The sequence below is a fragment of the Podarcis vaucheri genome (assembly GCF_965113315.1).
Source record: "Podarcis vaucheri genome assembly, chromosome: 10".
In the NCBI taxonomy this organism is placed as follows: domain Eukaryota; kingdom Metazoa; phylum Chordata; class Lepidosauria; order Squamata; family Lacertidae; genus Podarcis; species Podarcis vaucheri.
Genome location: NC_138748.1, coordinates 64,370,992 through 64,386,054, shown reverse-complemented (window position 1 = coordinate 64,386,054; position 15,063 = coordinate 64,370,992). Strand labels below are relative to the sequence as shown.

General features: G+C 46.0%; 1 long non-coding RNA gene across 1 annotated transcript; it reads left to right on the top strand.

Annotated features, from left to right (window-relative positions):
• Nucleotides 1-349: 349 nt before the first annotated feature.
• Nucleotides 350-9,908, top strand: LOC309541502. Its single transcript, XR_014223766.1, has 4 exons — nucleotides 350-414; nucleotides 1,679-1,742; nucleotides 7,575-7,711; nucleotides 9,680-9,908. It is a non-coding gene; the product is annotated as an uncharacterized lncRNA (long non-coding RNA).
• The last annotated feature ends 5,155 nt before the right edge of the window (nucleotides 9,909-15,063 follow it).

The window sequence follows — 15,063 nt, the reverse complement described above, 5'->3', positions numbered from 1 at the left end:
TGAAGGAACGTCTCCACCCCCATTGTTCTGCCTGGACACTGAGGTCCAGCGCCGAGGGCCTTCTGGCGGTTCCCTCGCTGCGAGAAGCCAAGGTACAGGGAACCAGTCAGAGGTCCTTCTCAGTAGTGGCACCCGCCCTGTGGAACGCCCTCCCACCAGATGTCAAAGAGAAGAACAACTACCAGACTTTTAGAAGACATCTGAAGGCAGCCCTGTTTAGGGAAGCTTTTAATGTTTAACAGATCACTGTATTTTAATACTTTGTTGGAAGCCTCCCAGAGTGGCTGGGGAAGCCCACCCAGATGGGCGGGATCTAAATTCTAAATTCTCTTGTGACACTAGAAGCTGTGGACATTCAATGAAACTGAATGCTGGAGGACTCAGGACAGATGAATGAAAGCTCTTCTTCACACAGTGAGCCTAGTTAAACTGCAGAACTCACTCCCACCCACAGGGGGCAGTGATGGCCACCAACTTGGATGGCTTTAAAAGAGGCCTAGACAAATTTGGGAAATACAAGCCTATGTCCTGAGCACACCCAGCCCAAGGAGGACAAGTGTCTGATAGTTTAATTCTTTATTGGCAAAGCATGTGGCACAGTAGCTTCTAATGTGCACCAAACACACAGAGTGTGACCATGCCTCCATCCACACTTATGTACCCTGGTTTGATGAGGTGTGCACAAGAAACCTGAGACTTATCCTCCATGAAAATTGCAGATGTACCTGCCTCTTCAAGTGCCTCCTGGTCCTTGGAGACAGTGGTGATGGGGATGGAGGGAATTCTACTGGCCACCCCTCTCAGGAACAGTCTCTTCCTCCACTTTTGACACATCCTGCACCTCCTGCACCATGGACTCTTCCCCTCCCTCCAGCCCTGGCTCCTGCTCCATGGGTGGCACAAAACCCCATACATCACTGACACGCACACACCCCGATCATCCTTGGGGGACCCCTGCTACACTGCATCCGGGTTCATCTTGCACATGTGCTCTTCTGTGCATAAAATGGAGCAGTTCTTAAATTCTTTCCCCCGCTCCCTCCAGCGTTTGATCAATGAACACAAGTGCAAACACACACTCTAGTCTAATAAGGATCTTCAGGTGTATGACCACATCAAGATTGCTTTTCTGTAGCACTTCATCAATACACAAATGCACACTGGCATGTAGAGGGGAGACACAAATGCACTGTGCCAACCCCACAGACAGGCAAACAGAGGAGGGAAGTGTAGCAGCTATTGTGGTCTGGCACCTGAAGTTCCCTTATTCAGTCAAAGCCTCCTGCTCTGTAATGGATCCAATTTGCAGTCCAATTATTCTCGTGGGGACCATGGACAGAATAATAGGAAAGCTTGTACCACCCTAATGTAAACTGTTTTGAGTTGTGTTAAAAGCATCAGGCACTGAAGCGTATGCAATGTCTGTTACGGTGACAACCAGAAATGTCTCCTGGTGCAACCATGCCTTGGAGGGTGCTAACCCTAAAGTCTTCCCCACATTCATCAATGAGTATCAACAAATGCATCTATAGAAGTGCAGGACTGAAGTTCTGTGCATGCATTGGAGCTTATACAGATTTCCAAAGAGGAACCCAGACATATTAAGAATATGATTAATGGCCAGAATATTACGTTGAGAGTTACAGGACCTAAGTAAAACAGGGGATTTTTCTTTCAGGGTTATAGATTTTCAGTCTGCAATACCTTTATCACAGAAATGGAAAACTACATCAACATAACTGGTACCAGAGACCCAAATACACAGTATTGGAATTAGAGATCCAGGCTGCCGTTGGTTGTGCATGCAGCCAACTGAAAGCCATAAGAGTTCTCATGCAATATTCCCCACTTGCTCCGCGAACAAGATTCCCCTAAAACCAATCATTGGACACGTTATCCTGCAAATCAGATAGGGGGTAAAAATGAATGAGATTGTATTGCCATCTCTTTCTATCAGATGGAGGTTTAGCTCTGAGTATTAAGCTGAAGCCTTCATAGAGTACCGAAGAGCACAATAAATTATGCCTGTTAACTGCTGTCTATAAAATCAAATCTTAAACATAATAGATCTTGGTGGATGATAAATTAAGTCGATTAAGGATTTACTTGGTAAAGATGAGCCCGGGAATAGAGAGTTCTCTTTGAGGTCTGTTACACGAGCTTATCAATGTTTGCTTTCTGCATAATCTCTTGAAGAGGCAGCAAAAGGGCCGGAATTTCCAAAGGGGTCTAAAAAGCCTATCCAGTGCTCTAGCGGATAAAATTTGCAAACAAACGCTATCCTGACAAACTGGTAATGGAAGGTGGTTCAGTGCAGGGAAAGGAAATTAGAGGATAAGACAGCCTTTCCCAAACTGGTGCCCTTCAGGTGATGGAGACTCCCAACCCATAGCCTCTGACCAGCTGGCTGGGTCAACAATATGGGGGGGGGGGTTACCAGATGTCAGGGACTGGCAGGATGAAGAGGTGTGGTGGGAGGCACCAGCCAGGGAACTCCCAAGGTAAACCCTAGAGGAGGAAGGCTCAGAGCCAGGGGGTTGTTGGTGGGACGCAGAGGAGATGTCAGAGGGAGAAGAATTGGAGGAGTTGTTAGATGCTTAAAGGGCAACAGGATTTGGTGAACAGGGAGAGCCTGTGATAGGGAGCAGTTCCAACTCAGAGGCTGAAGCAGAGGAGGTGGGACAAGATGATTCTGAAGAATACAGGGAGCCTGCCTCTCCTGCTGTAACCAATTCCCCTCTCCCGTTATCTCCAAGGACATGCAATGTGATGTGTCGAGCAGAACAGAGATTAGATCTGCCCTGTCGCGGTTTGAGACTGCTTGGGAAACATCTGGCAGTGGAGAAACCTTAGAGGGGGTTGAAGGCGGGGACCATCAGTCCTGGCAATTGCTCTGTAAGGACAAGACTTCCTGGGAAGTGTGGCTGAGTGGTGTGCCATTTGTTTGAATGAAGAGTTCACTTCTCTGACAAACTCTGCTTCTTGCTTGCTGACCTGAATCTGGTTCCAGCCCTGGCACCAGATTGGAAAAGTCTGGGATAACATATTGAAGCACTCTCACAGGGAGACCAAAAATGCCCTTCACAAAGGGCCTTCACAGTTTCAGATTGGCAAAGGAAGAAGGAGAAGGAGAAGGAGAAGGAGAAGGAGAAGGAGAAGGAGGAGGAGGAGGAGGAGGAGGAGGAGGAGGGATAACAGTTGGTAAAGCATGAAACTCTTAATCTCAGGGTTTTGGGCTCCATCCTGCAGTGCAGAGAGTTGAGCTAAATGACCTTTGTGGTGCCTTCCAACTCTACAATCCTATGATTCTGGACTTGCAAATAAAATGAATTATTCACTGGGTGCATAGTCAAATAATGGGGTTGACTTCCTCAATAGGCCACTAGCTTGGATGGCTTTGTAAAAAGGATTAGACAAATTCTTGGTGGATGAGGCTATCAGTGGCAACTGGCCAAAAAGCCTGAGTTCTCTCTCCACTGTCAGAGGCACAGAGGCAGTGTGCCTCTGTATACCAGTTGGTGAGAACCACATGTATGTTGCAGTCAAACTTCTCATGGGCATCTCGTTGGCCATTGTGAGAACAGAGTGCTGGTCTAGGTGGTCCTTTGTCCAGATCCAACAGAGCTCTTGTGATGATATGTTGACTCTTCTCACTAATGTTCCAAACCTCCTTGGTAATCCAGTAGTAAAATGTTGTGAATGGTGGAGCAGAGGAGCAGGAGATGTTGGGTGAATAAGTCCTAATGGACTTCTCTCCCTCACTTGTGTTTCCCAGGGAAGGGGTGAAACTAGTCAGTGGTGCATCTCCTTGCATGCAGAGGGTCTGAGGTTCAATCCCAGCATCTGCAGATAGGGCTGGAAGAGACTCCTGTCTGAAACTCTGAAGAACGGCTGCCAGTTTGTGTAGATGAACCATTGGCCTGATTCAATATAAGGAAGCTTTCTATGCTGCTACAGTGGTGCCTCGCAAGACGAAATTAATCCGTTCCGCGAGTCTCTTCATCTTGCGGTTTTTTCGTCTTCCGAAGCATGGCTATTAGCGGCTTAGCGGCTATTAACGGCTTAGTGGCTTTAAGAAAAAGGAAACAAACTCACAAGAACTCGCAAGACGTTTCATCTTGCGAAGCAAGCCCATAGGGAAATTTGTCTTGCGGAACGACTCAAAAAACGGAAAACTCTTTCGTCTTGCGCGTTTTTCGTCTTGCGAGGCATTCGTCTTGTGAGGTACCACTGTATTTTGGAGAAAATAGCTCTCATTTGATTAGTACATTTAAGTCAATATTGCCTACTCTGATTGCCCACAGACTCTCAGCCAAAGGTAATGCCCAATGTTTGCTATGTGATCTTTTTTCTTTAACTGGGGACCCTAGAGACTGAACACAAAAGCTTCTGCATGCAAAATACAGGCTCCACCACTGAGCAAGAGACCCCAGGTTAGGTGGAGAGCACAGAGTCCAGGTCTAGATTTCAGTACATCTACCACTGCCACCCTGGCCAAATTGCAGCAGCGAGTGGCAGAAACCATTCGGCACCCATACTTTTCAGGTTAGCTCTCTCTTTCTTGTTTGGGGTTGCAGTTCCAGGATCTCCATAAGATATTTACATCAAACTGCTCAATGTCTTTGTAATGGCTGCATCAAAAGATTCTCTCCACCCTGTGCAGTGCAAAAAGCTGACAACCTAAATATGGGACACAGGCATCCAGAGCGCGTTTTTAATAATACATCTGTGCCACATATCAGCACAAAAACGAACCACTTTCATCATTTAGTAATGAAGTGGATACATCTAGAATTTTGATCAGGTGAGGATAAGTCATGTTTGCCCGAGAATAACAGTTTGTGTATACGTGTGTGGGTTTTCTCTTTTTTTATCAGTGAGCTCAGTGGGATCATAATGTGTTCTTTCAATCCGTACCAAATGCAGTAGCAGGAAACTATTTTATAGATTTCTTGGTAATCTGAGCTGATGTTATACCTGTTACAGGACATTTCCAGTAAAATAGAAACACAGCAGGGTGAAGAAGAAAAGAGATATACAAATGGTGTTTTTATACCAGTCAATAAAAGCATGACACGGTAGTAATAGAAAAATGTGTTCATGAATTGTGAAGTATCAGTAACTCCGCTGCTAAAGCATTAAAATAATTCATGTCCTGTCATTGCTGCTTCTGATACCATTATGCTGCTGTGTGCCATTAATTTCCCCTCTCTCCCTTCGTACAAGACAGGGGCATGGGGAATGCTTTGAACTCACACAAAACCTTTATTGGGTTTGCAAAGGTATAAAAGCCCTGGAATTTATTGAGTGGTTTAATTGTAATCGGTATGCCATTGTGCAAAGTTGTGCATTCGTTCCCAGAAAGGCACAGTGAGACAGGCAGAGTGTGAAGCAGAGATTAGCACAGACTGGTGGGTCAGACCTGATTCAAATCAGATTAGCCGTATAACAATATTGCTCCAAGGATTACCGAGTCCAGCATCCTGCTTCCCACAGAGAAGGTGTGAAGGAAATAGTCCTCTCCAACCGTTGTTCCATAATAAGTGCTCTCTGGAGGTAAACCACCTTAGAACATCACAGCTAATAGTCACTGATAGACCCACAATGCATTGCAAACCACCCTGTGATCTTCAGATGAAGGGCAGTATAGAAATTTTGATGATGATTTGTCTAATGGGACGTGAGTGGCGCTGTGGTCTAAACCACTGAGTCTCTTGGGCTTGCCAATCAGAAGGTTGGTGGTTTGAATCCCCATGACAGGGTGAGCTCCCATTGCTCGGTCCCAGCTCCTGCCAACCTAGCAGTTCGAAAGCACACCAGTGCAAGTAGATAAATAGGTACTGCTGTGGCAGGAAGGTATACGGCATTTCCATGTGCTGCTCTGGTTTTGCTGGAAACGGCTTAGTCACGCTGGCCACATGACCCAGAAAAACTGTCTGCGGACAAACGCCGGCTCCCTCGGCCAGTAAAGCGAGATGAGCGCCGCAACCCCAGAGTCATTCATGACTGGACTTAACTGTCAGGGGTTCCTTTACCTTTTTTATCTAATCATTTTCTTAGCCTTCAACACATCTTGTGGAAGAGAGTTCCAGTGACTAGTGGGGAGGGGAGCTTGTTGCAGCAGGAGGGGAAGAAACCCAAGCTTCTTCACCAGTTGGACTCATCTCTGCCTCTTGGCCTCTCTCCTTTCCTGCTTCAGCTTCTGCCTCTGAATCTGGACTTCTCCTTGCCGCAGATTCTCCCTGCACACTAAGCCCTGTTACCTATGTTCTGACACCTCCTCCTCCCAGTCTTATCCCATTCTCCACTCATCATTGTCCCACCACCAATCCCTTGACTCTGAGCTTTCTTCCCTTGGGGGTTCCCCAGCTGGTACCTTCCACCATTCCTCTGTGCCCAACCAGTCCCTGACATCTATGCATCAAACAATGCCCTTGTTCTGCTCAAGATGGTTGAGGAAAGCCATAGAACAGATTTAGAAAGTGTAGGGGAGGAGTGGGGCAGTTCCATGGAATGAGAGGCAAAAACCCCTATACCCAGGGGTTAATTTGTGCCAGTGTTCAACCCAAGCACATAGTTTCAGAGGCAAACCTTATACCATAGAATGTATGACGTAAGAATAAGTGAAAGAAAGCCCCTTGAGAAATTGCAGAGTGCATATTCTGCCAGTGGACTCCTTAGAGAAAGTGTCTGCTTCCACCCAGGGTCAAGCAGGGGGCCAGAGTTCAAGCCTCTTTACTTCTTTATAACACCTCCATCCCCTTGTCTTTGATGCATGAGATGTATAGTTTTAGGACCCACCATATTTTTGTGAGGGACGCGGGTGGTGCTGTGGGTTAAACCACAGAGCCTAGGACTTGTTGATCAGAAGGTCGGCGGTTCGAATCCCCACGACGGGGTGAGCTCCCATTGCTTGGGCCCTGCTCCTGCCAACCTAGCAGTTCAAAAGCACGTCAAAGTGCAAGTAGATAAATAGGTACCACTCCGGTGGGAAGGTAAACAACATTTCTGTATGCTGCTCTGGTTCGCCACATGACCTGGAAGCTGTATGCCGGCTCCCTCGGCCAGTAAAGCGAGATGAGCGCCGCAACCCCAGAGTCGGTCACGACTGGACTTAATGGTCAGGGGCCCCTTTACCTTTATATTTTTGTGAGTGCAAGTTGTTTTAAACAGTTTTTAAAGTGGTGTTTTAAACCATTGTAACATGCCCTGGGGTATAATTATTAATTATTATTATTATTATTATTATTATTATTATTATTATTATTACCCACCTTGGCATCATTGACCCACTGTTCATGTCTCTCAGTCTGTCTGGGAGATCAGAGTGTCAGGGACTTGCAATGTGTATGGCAGAGAAAGGGGACCTGGGGAGGGACCCAGGAGAGGGGACCAGTGGGGTTTTTTGGGGGGAGTGTCACACCACCTGCAAGGCAGGAGCCAGAGGAGGAGGGAGAGTCAGGGCAGTCCGAGGCAGAAGAAGGCATGCAGGATGAAGCAGAGGAAGAAAGGACAGTTCAGGGAAGAGATGGGTCAGTAGAATTCCCACCTTCCTCTGCGCCTCTTTCTCCTAGAACCAGGAGGTGCTGGAAAAGGGAAGAGCAGCAATGCCTTCAATGCAGAAGTCTCAGGTTGCAGGCAGGCAACCCATCAGAGGAGGGTATATAAGCCGGGCATGGTTCATAGTCTTACTCAGGAAAAGTCACATCAGGTAAAGTTTCTTCCAGTAAGTTTTATTCCAGTTTTATTTATCTGTTTAGGCATTTGCCTGCCACCTAGTTTACAAAACAATCAATCTATGCAAGGAATACCAGCACAGTATGAATAAGAAGCAGGATACATCCCACACAAGCGCATAAAAAAATCAGTAAACAGCACTTAAAAAACCCAGCAAGGGGAAGACTTCTGAGAACTAAAAGCATCCTTTAATTTTAAAAAGTAAAATATAAAGATATACCCATGGCCTCCACAAGAGGCAAGGGGGAGGTGGGGAGACCACAGTGGGTCAAGTCAGGTTCACTTCACAAGAAAAATCTAGATTTGAACAGGCTGTTTCAGGACCATGGAGAGTTCTCAGTGAGCTCTGCTGGTTGTAGTTGTTCCCCTACTGTAGCAAATGAATGAGATGTTGACTCAGCAATGAGCTGAAGCTCTCTGAAGAGTGGCACAGCGTGTTTAGCAACCAGGCCCATTTCCTTGGAAAAGCTGTGAAGGACCCTTGTCTCATTCTACAACCCTGGCTTCTAATTTATTTATTTATTTTATTTCATATCTGTCCCGCCTTTCCTCCAAGGTGCTGGAGGTGATTTGTGCCTGCTTCTCTCCCTCTCCATTGTATCTTCGCAAGAACCCTGTGAGGAGGGTTAGGCTGAGAGAAGGAGGTACTGGTCCATGTTCACCCTGTGAGCTCCACAGCCAAGCAAAGACCTGAACCCTGGTTTCCCTGGTCCTAGTCTTAACACGCTAACCATTATGCAACACTGACTCTGTGAGGCAGAGGGGAAGGGGATGCTACTAGGGGCTTAGCCTCAAAATCTGAGGAAGGCTAGGAGGGCCTTATCCTCAGACTGTTCAGTCACAGGCCGTATCTCTTCCTCATCCTGGTTTTTTTCAGGGCAGAGCAGGGAACTGGGTTTGGTGGTCCTGAAAAGGCCACTATTTTACACACACTCTTGCTCTGCACTCCAGTCATTGCCAGATGACTGAACACAGTTTTCCTTTTAATTTGCCACAATGACCCAACATAGAATCATTTTGGGGCATTGTGGGAAATTTAAAAGGTATTTAGAAGGCAGAGAGCTGTCCCATTCTTCCCCCGAAAGAAGGGGAACCCACCAGTTGCCACGTGGTCCAGAGTTGCGACACCTTTTGTGCAATGTTGGGGCCATTATAGCTGACCAAACGTTGACCTTCTTCATTGAGGAGGGGAGGAGGAGGAGGAGGAGAAGGAGGAGGAGGAGGAGGAGGAGAAGAAGAAGAAGAAGAAGAAGAAGAAGAAGAGGAGGAGGAGGAGGAGGAGGAGGAGGAGTTTGGATTTTTTAATCACTACCCAAAGGAGTCTTAAAGCGGCTAACATTCTCCTTTCCCTTCCTCTCCCACAACAAACACTCTGTGAGGTGAGTGAGGCTGAGAGACTTCAAAGAAGTGTGACTAGCCCAAGGTCACCCAGCAGCTGCATGTGGAGGAGCAGGGAATCAAACCTGGTTCACCAGATTACAAGTCCACCGCTCTTAACAGCAGCAGGCAACAGTCACAAAATCGAGACTGTGTGGGTGTGGCAGAACAAAATGTTGAAAAGGGTGCCCGCCGCTTGTCTAATGGGGCATTGACTTGAGATATTTCCTCCTCCTATGTGCCAGAGGCTGCTTTTGACCACAGGACATACTAGGTAGTCGGTCCCCCATGTTTGTGGAGTGGCTTATCAGGGAGCAGAAGTGAGGAGCCACAATTGCAAGGGGGTGGCCTGGATACTCAGCTCTCTGTGGGCCTCCACTTCCTGCATAGTCTGGACTTGCATGGGTGGGGTGAGTGTGTGAGTCTGATGCGAAGCCTATCAACTAACTTAGTGTTGTAGTGTCATAACACACCATGCTTTAATGATCATTTACAGTGTATAGCACCAATGAGGTTCATTTCCCCTTACAAAACCACTCCATCTCTTTTTTTACCGTATCCCCAGGCAAGAAGAGGCAGCTGTTGAGCTGCATCCAGCAAAGCAGGACCATAGAACATATATCACAAAGCAAAGAAATGAACAGAGCCCTGCTGGTGAACATTTCAGTGTGTGTCCCCCGCCTCTCTCACAAACACACTGCCATAAATCAGAGACCTTGCACTCAAGTGCTTGCAGCCTGATCCATAAGCCACTTACAGTGGAATAAATGAAGTTAATCCTACCGATATCAAAAGGTCTGACAGCCTGTTTCTGTGCTCTGTTGCACCAAAGGAGCAGGGCTCAGTGGGAGAGCACATCCGTTGCATGCAGAAGGGACGGGCAAAGGCTCATGGGAATTGTAGTCCGTCCAGAGGGCGTTGAGTTGACCTGGCTCTACAGTACAAATGGCAGCTAGGATTGCATACCCTTCAACATTTCTCCAAGGAAAATAGGAACGTCCTGTTAATGGTGATGAAGTTGATGACACACAGCAACAATTTTATTATTTATACCCCACCCACCAGACTGGGCTGCCCCAGCCACTCTGGGTGGCTTCCAACATATATAAAAACACAATAAAACTTTTTTTAAAAAAAATCGCTATACAGGGCTGCCTTCAGATGTCTTCTAAAGGTTGTATAGTGGCTTATGTCCTTGGCTCAGGGGTTGCATAACTCCATACCCTCCAACATTTCTCTGATGAAAATAGGGATGTCCTAAGGGAAAGTGGGACACTTGGGTGGCTTCTGTGTATCTGGGAATTTCCCTGGAAAATAGAGACACTTGGAGGGTCTGAGATTCAGCAGTATATCAGTTTGAACAGAAATTACTTCATTTCTATTTGATAGTGTCACCCACTGAAGATGGGTGAACTAATCCTTAACTTGTTCGTAGTTAAAACAATGTAGCAAGTTGCACATGTACTTTCACAGGGAGGGCTATTGGTAGTGAACAAGTAACTTAGAGCATTTCAAGTAATAAAAAGGGAGGCATGTACAGACTCAGAGGTGCCTTACTTGCATGCAAAATGTCACTGTTTAACTTTACATTTATGGGTAGGCTTGCAGATATTTTTATTTTATTTTAGCAGGCGTTTAAAACAAAGCAGCAAAGACGTCTGCCTAACGTCGATGGGCAGGGAGTTTCAGAGTTTAGGTCAGTGGTTCTCAAAGATTGTGGCACTCCACACTGGTGTGGCAAGAGAGGGTGGCAGGCATAGTGTGAAGATTCAAGGACAATCAAAGAAACATTCGAACATTTCAGTATAGTATAGTATAGTATAGTATAGTATAGTATAGTATAGTATAGTATAGTATGAAAATAATTTTAGTAAAGGTAAAGGGACCCCTGACCATTAGGTCCAGTCGTGACTGACTCTGGGGTTGCGGCGGTCATATCACTTTATTGGCCAAGGGAGCCGGCGTACAGCTTCCAGGTCATGTGGCCAGCATGACTAAGCCGCTTCTGGCGAACAAGAGCAGTGCACGGAAACGCTGTTTACCTTCCCGCCGGAGAGGTACCTATTTATCTACTTGCACTTTGAGGTGCTTTCGAGCTGCTAGGTTGGCAGGAGACTTTCCCCCCTAATGTATCTTAAATATATAGAGTAGAGAAAGTCTTGTTTCTAAACAGTGTGGGACAAGCAAATTGCACAGCTGACAAATACAGGGCACAGGAAACGGATTAGTGCCTTTAGCAATGCCTAATCAGGACACCAGGTTCTGGCGCTGCAGAAATTGTTGTTCTTTTTGCAAGCAATGACAACTCTGTAGACTCTCCGTGTTTTCCCTTGCAAGCCTCCCAAGTGTGTCTTCATCAGACAGCGTCTACTCCAAAGCTTGTGATATCGGACTGCTGAACAGCCCGAGGTGCTATGGCTGCAGGGGGTAGGATGTTGTTGAGTACAAAGGAAAAGAGAGATTAGAATGTCAAAGCCTTAATTGTGAATCAAAACTGCATTCAGCTCGCTCGGAATATTAATTCCTAGTGGTAATTTCCCCCCCCCCAAAGGATATTTCAGATTCTGCACTGACAATGATCATTAGCTAGTCATTGTACTTGATCCAGAGTTACTGCCTTGCCTTTGATCACCATTCTTAGCACAGAGCACATTATTAGCTATGGTGCACCAGATGTCTTTGTGCTCTCCATAACAATTGGCAGGCAAAAGATTTCCATTAGCAGGAGACCTCCTGTTTGGGGGATTGGAAAAGTCACCTTGTTCTGGAAAGCCATACTTGCAAAAGCACCGGAAATTATTTATTTGTAAATAAATCCTCTAAAAATCCTCCTTTTTTCTCCAGACCAGGTCTCAAGGGGGCTTACAGATAAAATGGAGAAAAAGAAAAAAGAAAACAAAGAAATATAGTACTTGAAAAGTTATTAATAAGCAGAGGTTGGATGGTCATATGCCATGGATGCTTTACTTGAGATTCCTGCTTTGCAAGTGGTTGAGGTCCCTTCCAAGTCTACCATTCTGTGATTCTGTGACTTCATCTCCTACTCTCCCCACCCCACCCCACCCTGAATCTGCTCTGGAGAGGAAATTGGAGAGGGGCATGGGGATAGGGGAGGAAGAGAAATTCCTATTGCACAGGTGGAAGTCCTTCCACTAATGGGACAACTGTATAAGAGCATAAGAAGAGCATACTGGATCAGGCCAATGGCTCGTCTAGTGCATCATCCTGTTCTCACACTGGCCAACCACACAAGTCAATCCCACTTCCCAGGAAATTCTGGGAATTGTCGCTCTGTGAGGGGAATCTTTCTTCTTCAGCGATCACTCATAGCCAGGTAAGATTGTCTTCCATGAACACGGTTTTAATAGTGAGTCTGTAAGTGACTGCAGAGGCCAATTCTGGATCCACATGTCATTCCACAGTGGGGACACTGGTTTCCAGGTGGGAGCTGATCACGGTGAGGGTTTGCCAAACGTGCCTTCCTCTTATTATGTTTTTCCCTTTCGTCCTGAGTTCAAGCGTCTTCAAAGCCCATGACACCTTTGGTGACAGCTGTTCTCCAACTGGAGCGCTTGCAGGCCAGTGCTTCCCAGTTGTCGGTGTTTATACTACATTTTTTTAGATTTACCCTGAAAGAGTCTTTGAACCTCTTTTGTTGATCACCAGCATTACGCCTTCAATTTTTAAGTTCGGCTTTGGAAGACGATCATCAGGCATCCGCACAACATGACCAGTCCAGCAAAGCTGATGTTGAAGAATCATTGCTTCGACACTGGTGATCTTTGCTTCTTCCAGTACACTGGCATTAGTTTGCCTGTCTTCCCAAGTGATGTATAATTTATTTATTTTTTGAGACACCGCTGATGGAATCTTTCGAGGAGTTGGAGATGGTGTTTATAAATGGTCCACATTTCTCAAGCATACAGTAAGGTTGGTAGTACAATAGCTTTGTAGACATTTGTAGCATTTTGGTTTCCCTACGAACATCCCGGTCCTCAAACACTCTGCACTTCATTTGGGAGAAAGATGCACATGCAGAGCTCAGGCAGTGCTGGATTTTGGCATCAGTGTCAGCCCTTGTAGAAAGATAACTGCCCAGGTAGGAGAAGTGATCAACACTTTCCAACATTACATCATTGAGTTGGATTTGTGGTGCTGCAGAGGGGTTGTTTTGTGCTTATTGGTGCAGCACTTTGGATTTTTGGATGTTGAGCAATAGGCCAAGCTTTTCATGTGCTTATGAGAAGATATTTAGGATGGTTTGGAGGTCATCCTCTGAGTGTGCATACATTATGTTGCCATCAGCATACTGAAGCTCTATGATGGAAGTTACGGTAACCTTACTCTTTGCTTTCAGCTCAGTCAGATTAAAGAGCTTTCCATCTGTTCAGTACAGTGGTACCTCGGGTTACATACGCTTCAGGTTACAGGTTACATACGCTTCAGGTTAAGAACTTTGCTTCAGGATGAGAACAGAAATTGTGCAGCGGCAGCAGGAGGCCCCATTAGCTAAAGTGGTGCTTCAGGTTAAGAACAGTCTCAGGTAAAGAACGGACCTCCAGAACGAATTAAGTACTTAACCCGAGGTACCACTGTATGTGATTTCTTCTCTTTTGGGGAGTTTCCCTTCGACAAAGTGTAGGATCATGGCAATGAAAATAAGAAATAAGTTGGGGCGATAACACAACCCTGTTTAACACCTGATCCCACTGTGAATGGTTCATTTTGAGAGCCATTGTTATCTGTGATTGTTGCTGTCATATTATCATGGAGGAGCCAGATGGTGTTCACAAACTTATTCCAACAACTTTCAGCATCCTTAACGAATTACAGCTCCCAGAATTCTTTGGGAAAAGCCATGGCTGCTCAAAACGGTACAATACTGGTTCAAGTGTATGTTGTGAATGTGACCTAGATATGCCTTTGGTCCGCTCCAACAGGGCACTGATCTGGAATTTTGGAAGTAGGGGATTGGTGTTGAAATTCAACTCCTGTGCTTCTCCGGATACACACACACTTCTAATCACGAGGCAGCTTTCCCTCTGAGCAGTTACAGAGCAGCTGCAGCAACAGTGAGACGCTGCCCCTCTGCCAGCTTATATATCCTCCCCTAACGGGATATGTGTCCGCAATCTGAGACTTCTCCTGCATGGAAGTCATTGCTGTTCTTCCCACTTCAGACCCCTCCTGGTTCTAGGAGGCAGCGGGGCAGGAAAAAGCAGGGAGTCTATTGAGTTGTTTGTCGCCTGAACAGCCTCCTCTTCTTCTTCCACATCCTGGGTGACTTTGTCCACCTTGGACCACCCTAACATTCACTCCTCCTCCTGCCCTGGCTCTTGCCTGCGAGTGACGTCATACCCCATGCATCACTGGTCCCCTCTCCTGAATCCCTCCCCTGGTCTCCTGCCTCTGCCACACATTCTACAGAGCCCTGCCGGCCCCTGACAACTGGCTATTTGAAAATGCATTTCTATAATATTTGAGGCCTATCCAATACCAGCCCCCATTGCCCCTTGCAAAAAAAAAAAAAAAAGGCATTGCAAAAGATTGATGATATGTTTGCTTGTTTTAATATAATTCATCTGTGTTAAATGCTTGGAAGTCTGTACACAAACATCAAATATTCAGACGTTGTTGAGGAAAATGGTAATTAGTAAGAAATAGAAGCTGCTATTTACACTCTTGGATTAATGTTTGCTAGTGGATGTTTGGAGAACAATATAATGCTATCGTGTCTGTGTTTTTTCTCTCCCTTATTATATGAAGGAGAGAGAGAAATGGCTAATCCCAGCTCACATAAAGTTCTGCAACTAGCTGCTCGGGGATTCTGGAAGTACGGGGTTATATTAACCATTAGGCTAAGTGCCCTATAGAGGAGACCCCTGTGACAGAGTAATTTTCTGAGTGCTTCTCCAGGGGGAGACAGCACCAGTCTTATTTCTTATTCTC